Source organism: Humulus lupulus, chromosome 1, assembly GCF_963169125.1.
Source record: "Humulus lupulus chromosome 1, drHumLupu1.1, whole genome shotgun sequence".
In the NCBI taxonomy this organism is placed as follows: Eukaryota; Viridiplantae; Streptophyta; class Magnoliopsida; order Rosales; family Cannabaceae; genus Humulus; species Humulus lupulus.
The window spans coordinates 283,305,755-283,315,798 of NC_084793.1; the positions used below are offsets into that span (position 1 = coordinate 283,305,755).

Here is a 10,044-nt window from a genome sequence, read left to right on the forward strand (position 1 = left end):
TTTTGTAACTTGAACTACTTGTAAACGTTTTAAAAAGCTCATGAGCAGTTTATTTACTTAATAAAATGTATCCTTTCCTTTTTATTGGTTTTTCACCTTAACTTGGTAATAACACTTAGATCACATTTTTAACCAAAGGACTCGGGTAACGAGTCAAATTTCCGGTTCACCGTTCACCGTAACTGTTCTGGGGTAGCCAGGGCGTTACATTGATCTAATTCTTGAGCATTCGAGTTGAAAAGATGAATAAGAATGACTCGTGAACTTATGTCAATTCTTAAGGCCGAACCAAGTAAAAAGTGTGTTTTTTCTTGAGTTTATTAAATCACCAAATCGTCATTTCTTCTTATAATTATCATTGCCCAAAATGCAGGTCAACATAATGGAATGCCAAATTTGTGATATGATGCTATATTTTACTATTTCAAAAAAAAAAAAAAATTCAATAATATGTTAAAATTTGCGTTAAATTTGGTAGCATATTAATAGTTATGTCAAATTTGGTATAACAATGAGTATACATTTTAAAATTATAATATTACCATTAATTATTTTAAAAATATTTAATGTATTAAATATCATTAATAAAATATTTTTTAATTTATTTTTTTAATTAGATAATCATTAATGATAGTTTTTTAATATCAATTTACATTTTTAATGCTATTGTGTATTAGAGAACAATTGTGAATGTTATGGTAAATATAACACTTGTTTATTTTTTGTATCAAATTTGACACTATTTAAATTAGGTATTTTGGAGATAGTCTAGGGGAGTTATTTCTACACCCCTAATTTTTATAAGTGCACCCCATTTTCTTAGAAAAAAGATAATTACATATTTATCCCTATATAAAATGACTAAAATATACATTTTTAATAAACTCCTATTAATATGTACACCCCACTTATGAATCAATTTTTTAAAAATAAAATTATGTTGAAACCCTAAAATTAATATTGGAATTTCATCAATATGTAAAACCAATATGAAAACCTCAGGCTATACATATATAGCAAGAAAGGAAATAGATCACGAATTAACAAAGGACTTCCATTTTTTCCCGCAATAATTGCAATCTTTGACCTTTTAGCCAAATGAGCCACAAATTTACAGTTGCACGAATTTATCAATTTTGAAAAAAGTGAGAACATTTTCATTGATTTTATTTATTTGAAAAAAATTATCACAGCATAAAAGAGAACAAAGGCGAGTAAGGAAATGAGGGACTAATCTCCAGATTTGTTGTCAAAGCAAAAGGAGGCAAATATCTTTTATATATTATGAGTGAGAAACAACAAAAATCTAAGACATCAAGATGGAAGAGGTGACTGACATCACATGTTTAACTAACATATTCGAAAAGTAGAAAAAAGCTCTGGAACCTTCATTACTGTAGCTTGTGTTTCTTCTCAGCGAGTACCCTTTGTGGTTGAACGTCCGCCCTAATCTGATCCCAAGTGGCGGTTTCTCTTTCATCTTTATTGCTATGCTACTATTTAGTGTTTACTTCTCTAATTATTTCGCTATCTGTAGCCTAATCCTCTCCTCTGTTATATCTATTTCTGTCCTTCCACTTATTTTATTTCTTTCCCCATAAAGAGTTTCGAACCTCTATCTCTTTCTCTCACTCATCTCCACTATTTACTGTCGTTTTTGCTACTCCTTACAATTTCATCATTATCTGAATATTAGAAGCCTACTAATCTATTTCAATGGATTTTGGTGATGATTTCTCAGATCTGATGGAGAAGGAGGGACTTTCGGTGTTTAATGGCATATTGGATAGTTGGATTTTTGGGGTAAGCTCTAGATTTCTCTTTGTTTGTTTATATATTGTTTGGTGCTTTGCTTGGGTTTTACATGTTTACCTACCTCTGTATACTCTGAAAATGGATAATCTTATTTATGTCATATCTCAAAACTTAAACCTTACTAAGGAAGAAAATATTGTGCACACCTTACCACAAACTGACCAAGACTCAAACTCGAATCAGGGGGTTTTTTTCTTAGTTGTTCGACTTCTCAATGATCGCCACTTTAGGAAAGAGCCTTTCAAAATAACATGTCTCAAAAATTGGAAGGGTAGAGTTCCTGTTACCTTGACTGATCACTCAGAAGGACTCTTCTTAGCTGAGTTTTGTTGTGAAGGAGATAGGAGGCGTGTTTTTAATGGCCAACCATGGAAATTTGACCAGTGTCTAGTGCTCTTAGGAAACCCTGATGGTGTTCTTGATCTTACTCCTGAGTTTCTTCACTTTGCTCCCTTTTGGGTTCAAATCTTTAGAATTCCTTTGGGTAGGAGATCTTTAGGTTTAGCCAAACTGATTGGGGAAAGCTTGGGTGATATTATTGATGTTGATGAATCTTCCTTTTTTGAATCCTCGGGTTCGTTTTTGCGTCTTAGGGTCTTGCTTGATGTGAACAAACCCCTTAGGCGTGGCATATCCATTAGCTTCCCCGATGTCCAACTTCCTAGATGGCTTGAACTCAAATATGAACATCTCCCTGACTTTTTCTTTTTCTGTGGGAAAATAGGACATACTTATTATTACTGTGTGAACCATTTGTAGGACTTTGATAAAAATATGTTTAGTTTCTCACTTGAATATGATTTTAACCTTAGGGGAAAAGCAAAATTTTTGCTTAAGACTGTTCCCTTTGGTTTTCCTGGACCCGCCCGTTTCTCTGTAGAAGAAATGCACCCTCATTATCCTAAACCATTCATGGCCATTAGTGAACTTGAAGTCTCTATTCAATACCTTTTCCAACACTCAACTGAACATATAGGGACCTCAAATTATCCTATGTTAGGTGTTGGACCATCAAACTACATGAAAGCATCTCTTCATCACATGATACCATCCCCTATTAACCCGAACCTAGCCATGCTAGCTGTCTTTTTGCCTAGTTCCACCCCTGAAATGAATGTTATGGTCCCTCCTCCTTCTACCATACTTGTTGTAACGTCCCAATTTTCGTAATAAGACTTAGTTCCCTGATTTGGGGGCCAGAAGGGCAATAATTGAATATTATGTGCATGTTGTGATTATACGCATTATTATGTGAATTCTGTTAATTGTATTATGATATGACTATGCTTGCATGTTTATGTGTATTAAATATGCATGTGAGTTCATTTCTTATTAGAAGAACATTTTCACAATTTTGACATGTTGATGGTATAAGTGTAAATATATGTGATTTATAATTGTGACCACATTATTATGTGGATATATTTGAGTTACCCGGCATGAGGCGATCCCAGTGAGCAAGTTAGCAGAAAAGTCACAATGAGATAAAATACCCGGCTCGGGGTGAGCTTAGGGGTATTTTGGTAATTTGGTAAATTATTGGGAATTATTAAATAACGGGAACTAATTGATGAATATTTGGTATGATAGAATTATTTTGAGAATTTTTGGGAATTTTGGGGAAAGGACTAAAATGCCCTTGGCTTTGGTCAAGGGGAATTGATTTGCCTAGGGGCAAAATGGTCAATTACCTTATATCTAGAGAAAAGGGTAACCTTAGTTGAAGGTTTTGGTCACTCACGTACACATCGTTGTTTTTCTCTTGGGTTACCTCTTTGTGTGGGTTTTTGGAAGTTGAGACAACAAGTAAAGCAAATGTGCTCTTGAGGGATTTTGCATGGAGAATTTAAGCTCTCTTGGGAGATTAGGAGCTTGTAAGGATCAACAAGAGGTGGGGATTTCAAAATTCTATAACAGAGGTAAATATTTATGAACCTTTCTTGGTGTTCTTCCTTCCACTTTTGTGTTTTGAATTTAAAGTTTGATTTTGGGGTTTTATTGTGGATAGTTTATTTAGGTTGTATAGGGTCGTTTATGGTCAAATCTTGATGAAAGTACTTGTGTTGGTCGAATTTTTGGGACTGATTTCGCAGAGGATTGCGAATTTGGTAGTTGGGAAAGAACACCAATATTCTGGCCTCGATTTGCATTTCTGGCGACTTAGCGCGACCATGCTAGGTTGGGCGCGACCGCGCTAATGTCCCAGAAAGAGTGAAATTGAACTTCGATTTGGGAGCTCAAGTTGAGGGGTGCGACCGCGCCAGGTGCCCTGAAAAGTGGTTTAGCTGAATTTTAAGAGTAAAGCCCAGGGGCTCGAGAATCTAATTTGGGAGCCCACTTGGGGGACGTTTTAAGCGCCCCGGTAACTGGGAACAGTAGTTTTGAGAATTAGAGTCCTGATTGGAGCTCGGGATCTGGGATTGATTCCTGATGAACGTATACTTGTATTGTGACTAGGATTTTTGCAAGGCTCAGGTCAGGGATAGCACTCGGGGTCATTTCTTTATTCACACGAAGCTCGAGGTAAGAAAACTGCATTCGATACGTGAGATATGTTAATAGGGCTTGTCCCGGTCGTTAAATGTAGATATGATTAGGGCTCGGACCCCTTTTAGTGAGAGTGATTATAATTATGCCTGTGAATATCTGATTAAGCATACTTGAATGTGTTGTATTTGGTTATATGATGAATATATTATATGTATGATTATTCCTGATTGGAAAGCTCGGCTTATAACCCGTGGTTGGCACTATGTGTGCAGAACACGGGCTGCTATGGCTAGGCAACCCTGGGAGTGTATTATGCACTTGTCTGGCTCGGACGCCACTTGAATAAATAGAAGTGTGATACGCACTTGTGTGACCCTGTGGTCGCATACTTGTATATTGTGTCTGCTTGGTTACAATTATTACTGCTAAGCATGTTGTTTATATTCTGTTGACTATCTGAATCTGTTTAAGTAAGTTTTCTTGCTAAGCATTGGCTCACGGGTGCTATGTGGTGCAGGTAAGAGTAAAGAGAAGCTTGGTTAGCCATGAGTTGGAGAGAAGTAGGGGTGGTGTGTACATATGCAGTCTGCTTAACCGCCACACCCGAGATATCACAGAGGAACTAGGGTTGGACTCTGTTTTGCCGCTTAGGTCGACTTATTTTGTAATCCTTGAGTTGTAAACTAATTTTAGACTTCTATTTTTGGATCCCATGTAAAGACTAAATTTTTTAATGGAAATGTTTATTCCTTTGACCAAAATCTTTTATACCCGAGCCATTAGTTACTTAATCACATGTTTTAGTCCAAATGACTCGTTTAACGATTCCAACACTATTTTAAACACATGTCGTAAGGGTCCTTGATTAGTAGGGTGTTACACTTGTTGATGCCACTGTTGTTGCCTCTCAAGTTTTGGACTCTGCAGTTCATAGGAGTCTAGTTGGGGATGGACCTCCTATTTTGGAAGGAAGGACCTCTTCTCCCAAGTTTGTTGAACCTTCAGCTCAACCTCCTGCCATTTCGCTTCCTGTTGCAGGGAAAGGTTTATATTCTGCCTCTGGAGTCAAGAAGCCAAGTATGGGGCAATGAGAGATTGCAAGGAAAAGATGATAACCCTTGGGCTTGAGGGTGAGAAACCCTTAGTATTTGTTGGCACTATGCATGGATCCTATATACTTATGACATCTGTACTTAGAGCTAGAGACCTATTGCAGGAGGATGCACAAGACTCTTAGCTAGTGTGGTGGATACCACTCAGGTCGTGCCAGTAGGACTAGGACAGACTGGATTAGTCTGTGAGTTTCTGGATGTGTTTCCAGGGGTTTGTTAGGGTTACCTCTACACCAAGAGATAGAATGGTGATTGTGTTGGTGCCAAGGACGGAACCAGGTCTAGGTCACTGTATTAAACGGCTTCAGCAGAGCTGTAGGAACTAAATGTTCAGTTATTGAGTAAGATGGTATTCTCCAAGGTGGATCTTCAATCTGGTTATTACCAGCTGAAGATCAGGGAGAAGGATAAGCAGAAGATTGCCTTTTATATCATATATGGGCACTAGGTGTAACGACCCAACTATTCTAGACTTTGGTCTATTAATAACTATTATACACAGCCACTAATCTTAAGAAAACATACATATGAAATAATCATAACTTTATTAAAAACTGTAAAGCAAATGTTAAATACAAAAAAATGCGGTTAGGATATGGGATCCCATTGTTTGAAAATAAAATAGAACATAACTTAAATCTTAAAATTCGTTACAAAACAAAGTGCGGAAAATACATATAAAGCATAATTTTAAATGACTAGAAACAACTTCATCCTCGAATCGTTTACACAGTCCACCGATTCCATTCTCCCTCAATACACATTCCCAAGCTGCCAAGAACCTTCCCGCCGCCATAACTATTTTCCTGCACATATAAAACATAAAGGAATGAGCTTAATGCCCAGCAAGGAAAATCTACTACAAGCATGAAACATACACATAAACTATGAACATATATCATATTCTATAACACATATATCATAACTCTAACCCATGTACATGGTAACTATTGGAGTTTGCTAACTAAGCAACTATAAGCCTCAAACTATAATGAGGTTTGCTAGTTAAGCAACTATAAGCCCCAAAAACATAAAAGTATTGGGGTTTGCTATATAGCAACTATAAGCCCCAAAACCTACAAGTGATAGGGTTTGCTATATAACAACTATAAGCCCCAAAACATACATATATCATAACACTTAAAATCATACTATAGCATAATCATAACATATTAAAAACATAGCACATATCACATAGGAACTATCCTATTTTCCTTACCAAAAATACCGGGATGATGAGAACAAGGTCGGGATTTTGGAACACTCCTAAAAACCATTAATAGAGGTGAGTATTCTAAAGAAAAGAGATGAAAAGAATGAACTACACCATCGAAAAGATACTTACCAACAAGAACCTCAAGTTCAAAGAACTTAGATTCCTAATCAAGAATAAAGAATACTGAGTTAGGATTTGAGTAGAGAAAAACTATAAAACTAATGAAACAATACTGAAAGGAACTAAGAATAGTGATACCTTTGAAATTGCTATACCCGAACTACTCCTCGAAACTGAAATACACTATGAACCTTACTTCCCAAGTGTTTAATAAGCTTATAATGATAAAGCTTATAACCCCAACCCAAGTGTTTAACACTCTAAAGTAATCTTAGCAGCTTGTAGGCTCTGAACTTAGCTTGAAGAATGAAGAAATGGTTGGGTACTAGGTCCTATTTATAGAGTTCAAGAATGAAAAGATCTTCATTTAGTTTGAATAAAATAATGACTTTTTAATCGAAAAACATTTGAATAATCGTTCAGTAGAGGCTGAAGACTCGATCAAAAAGATTCTGGACTTATCAAGAGGTTAAGGATTAAAATGAGCTCGGTTTCAAAATCATTTGAAAATGCAGCCCTAGAGCCGATATATCGCCTACCATAGGCGATATGTCGCCTGGGTTCATATTCCCGAGGCTCGTCGAGGTGGTCGTGCGAAGTGTGTTTTTCGTATCCCCGTGTGGCGATATATCGCCCCCTAGAGCTGCGATATATCGGCATACGCTGAAATATTATACACGTAATTACACTTTTTCAGCCTATTTTGAATTGAGTAAACAGCCTTGACTAAGTCCTTTAACGATTTCAAAGCTGCTGGCAGACTCTAGGATTTTCAAATATTATTCTTAATAAACTATTCCTAAAAAATACTTAATTTCTCACTAAACATTCATATGACAAGTGTTATTATCTTATTGAGTCTATCTAAACCTTATAGTATAATAAATATAATCTCTATAATCAGTCATATTAATCAAACCTTAGGTTATAATTAATATTCTTAAACTATAGGTTAAACTTATAAAATCTACAAGTGTTGCTACGAGTGTCCAACTAAGTCTCAGCTTGAACCAAAATCCACAGTAATAAACATACTATAACTACTACTAGTTATTACTATTACTACTATCTAACTAGCTAAGTAAAGTTCTTAGACTCTACACTAGGAGTGCTGAGTCATGTCTTTTGGGTTCGACTAATGCCCCAATTGTTTTGATGGATTAGATGAACATGGTGTTTAAAGATTATTTGAATTGGTTTGTGATCATCTTTATCGACGATATTGTGGTATACTCTTAGTTAGAGATTGGCCAAGGCCAAGGAATGCCTCAGAGGTCAAGAGTTTCCTTGGATAGGCAGGGTATTACACGTGTTTAGTGGAAGAATTCTTGAGGATTGTTACCTTATTGACAGAAAAGGTGATTGCCCATGCATCACGTTAGTTGAAAGATATGACCAGAACTAGAGTAGAGTTACTAATGGGCTAGTTGGCCAACATTATGCTTAAGTTTACTATTTTAGAGAATAGTAAAGGAAACAGTTGAGTGACTCACTGATGGGAAGGATTTAGGGGAATGTCTTAGCTGGACTAGCTAAGGACTATGCAGTGTCAGGTATGAGTTTATTGAGGTATAAGGATCGGATTTGGGATCTGATGGACACTGGGATTAAATGGGAGATTCTGAATGAATCTCATACTACCCCTTATTCTCTTCATCCAGACACCATGAAGATGTACCAGGATTTGAAAGCTTTATAGTGGTGGCCTGGGATGAAGAGGGACTTAACTGAGTACGTGGCAAAGTGTCTGACCTGTTAATAGGTCAAGGTAGAGTATTAGAAACAAGTAAGGCCATTACAGCCTTTGTGTATCCCAAAGTGGAACTGGGAGGACATCACGATGGATTTCATGATGGCGTTGCCTAGGATAATGGGCCAGTGTGATTCAGTTTGGGTTATTATGGACCAATATACAAAGTCCCCACATTTATCAGAGAGGACGAGAAATACAATTGACCAGTATGCAAATATCTATGTGAGAGAGATAATACACCTTCTTGGGACTTTGAGGTCTATCCTGACGGATAGGGACCCTATATTTACTTTCAAGTTTTGGGGAAGGTTACAGAAGGCAATGAGTATACAGCTGGAGGTCAGTACAACTTATTATCCTCAAACTGATGGTAAATCAGATAGAATTATTCAATTATTGGAGGGGCACCTTATGAGATGTTGTAGGGTAGGACGTATAGATCACTCATTCACTGGGATGAGATGGGTGAGATGAAATATTTTGGTCCTGAGGTAGTTCAGAGGATCACTGAGGCTATTGAAAAGATTAGAGATCGGATGCTTGCTTCTCATAATAGACATAAAAGTTATGTTAATTTGAAATGCAGGAATGTGGAAGACTATGTATTCCTTAGAGTCTCACCATGGAAAGGGGTGAGGAGATTTGGGGGAAAATGGCAAGTTAAGCCCTATATTTGTAGGATCATTTGAGATCGTAGAGACGATTGGTCAGGTGGCCTACAGATTGGCCTTATCATCGGCACTGCCGGCCATACACAATGTATTTCATAGTTTCGTGTTGAGGAAACATGTATTAGATGATACTCATGTGTTTAGTTATGAGGGTCTGGAACTGGAGGCAGAGTTATCCTAAGAGGAATAACCAATTCAGATTTTAACAGGAAGGACAAGGTTCTAAGAAACAAAACTATACATTTGGTTAAGGTATTATATAGAAACAGTAAGGTCGAGGGAGCGACCTGGGAACTAGAATAAGATATGCGGGATCTAAATCCTGAGCTGTTCAGATAAAATTTTGAGGACGAATTTCCTGTAAGGAGGGAATAGTTGCAACGTCCCAAATTACCTAATAAGGCTTAGGGCCTTGATTAGGGGGCAGGATGAAAAATTATGGAAATTATGTGAAATATATGTGTATCATTTTATGATTATGTGAGTTATATTATAATATGATTTGATATGCATGTTTAGGTGTATTAAATATGCATGTGGGCCCATTTCTGATTAGAATGTCAATTTTCGTAATTTGGCTCGTTATGGGTATATTTTGTATATATGTGATATGTGTGGGACCACATCATTATGTGGATATATTTGGGTTACTCAGCACGAGACGATCCTAGGGCGCAAGTTAGTGGGAAAGTCACAACGGGACCCATACTTGATTCGGTGTGAGTCAAGGGGTATATTGGGTATTTAGTACATTACCGAGTTATTGGGTAATGAGAATTATTATTTGATGATATATTGGGAGTTAGTGAGATCAGGAGGGAATTCTGGGGATTTTGACTATTTTACCCACGGGGGTGTTTTTGGGAC

The 10,044-nt window shown here is 36.8% G+C and overlaps 1 long non-coding RNA gene across 1 annotated transcript; it reads left to right on the forward strand.

The window, feature by feature from the left end:
* Nucleotides 1–1,369: 1,369 nt before the first annotated feature.
* Nucleotides 1,370–5,066, forward strand: LOC133807534 (uncharacterized). The gene is made up of 2 exons (XR_009879446.1): nucleotides 1,370–1,803; nucleotides 4,823–5,066. It is a non-coding gene; the product is annotated as an uncharacterized LOC133807534 (long non-coding RNA).
* Nucleotides 5,067–10,044: the final 4,978 nt, after the last annotated feature.